Here is a 1,644-nt window from a genome sequence, read left to right on the forward strand (position 1 = left end):
AAATGTTATTTCTCCATATTCAGCAGATCACACTTGCAGTGTTATGACTGAAGATGAAACCTCATCTTTCTTCTAACATCTGCTCTGTGGTGGATAAGACCTGTCAGCGTTATGTTATTACTGAAGTGGAGAATCAATAGGTTGTTTGTTCTAAAAGCAACTTAAGTTGGAATATGGAAGATATAGAGCAGCTTTAGACTTTCTCACAGGTGGCCAGGTGGAACACATCCTAAGTAGAGCATTTGTGCTAAGAATACCAGAATCTGTAACGATGCGGGCATTTTAGTGCATAGAAGTTTACCAAAAGGAATCAAGACCCATCTTTCCTCGTAATGCTTGTTGCTATTGAAGTGATGCATTCATGGGGAATTTATAAACCTCTTAGGAGAGTCTGCAATGGGACTAACCTTTGGAAAGATATGAATGTGCCCTACTTTGTGCCCTACTTTACAGGACGTACTCACTTTCATGTTCTTGTTTACTCTTGCCTTGTGAACACTTTGTTATAGTAATCTGACTTTTATAAACTAAAGTAAAGGAGAAAATGTTATATATGATCAGGCCGTGTCCCATTAGCTTTTTTTTTTTTTTAAAAAGCAGCACTTTCTTTCTTTGGAAACATGTTTTTTTTTACATCTTGAAACTCCTAAGTGATTTTTCTTTCTAATGAAGAACAATATATGCATATTGCTTTTGCCCCAACCGTCAGCATGATTTAAAGCCGCTTCCTTTTATAATGGAATTTTCTCTACGACGGAGTGTTAAATGGAGGCTTTGGCTATTTAAATTTTGGTTCACTTTAAAGGGTTGTTTTACACGCTCAGCTTCAAATATTCCCCTCCACATCTCTGTTCAACACATTTGTTGTTTTCAAATGAAACAGCTGCACTGACAACTGCTTCGGTGATAAATGGTTAGAGTGTGGGTTCAGGTCAGGTAATGCCCATTCTTTTTACGATTCTCCCTTGTCAGCAAGTTGTAATCCTTGCATAGTTTCCATGTAGTCTTTTTGTCCATACTTTCTGAACAGAAATGTCTTATTTTAAAAACACCCTGACTACACGAATAAAAAGTTAAAAGTATCATGCCTCATGTAAAATGCATCGAAGGTATTTTGTCTGTTTCAGGCAGCTCGTCTGTTCTTTAAAACCAGGTCAAAAAACACGCAGACAGTGATTCATTTTGCAGACTGTGGTTTCAATTATTCAACATCAAAGTCATTGTTTGTTCTCTGAAAGTTTGTTCTCTGAAAGCGTTTCTGGACTGGCTGCTGTAAAATCGCATTAACTTCACATTATCTGGAAACATGACCATTACAAAGCCTCAGAAGTCATGTTTTTCAGGAAGGGAGATCTGCTTAGGCACCGTATATGCCAGTGGGCCATGCGTGATTTATTAATTTAAGGGCATCAGCTGATACTTGGTTTGTGAATGTTTAGTAGCTAGAGACTGTAGCTGATCTAGGAACAACCTGTTTCTAAACGTCAGTAAGACAAAGGAGTTGATAGTGGACTTCAGCACTAAGCAGGAGAGGAACTACCGGACCCCTGTCATCAACGAGTGCCCAGTGGAGAGAGTGGACAGCTTCAAATACCTCGGAGTTCACATCACCCAGGACCTGTCATGGTCCTGTCACATCAACAC

Source organism: Pundamilia nyererei, unplaced genomic scaffold (genome assembly GCF_000239375.1).
Source record: "Pundamilia nyererei isolate P.nyererei 1_Seehausen unplaced genomic scaffold, PunNye1.0 scaffold00096, whole genome shotgun sequence".
NCBI lineage: Eukaryota > Metazoa > Chordata > Actinopteri > Cichliformes > Cichlidae > Pundamilia > Pundamilia nyererei.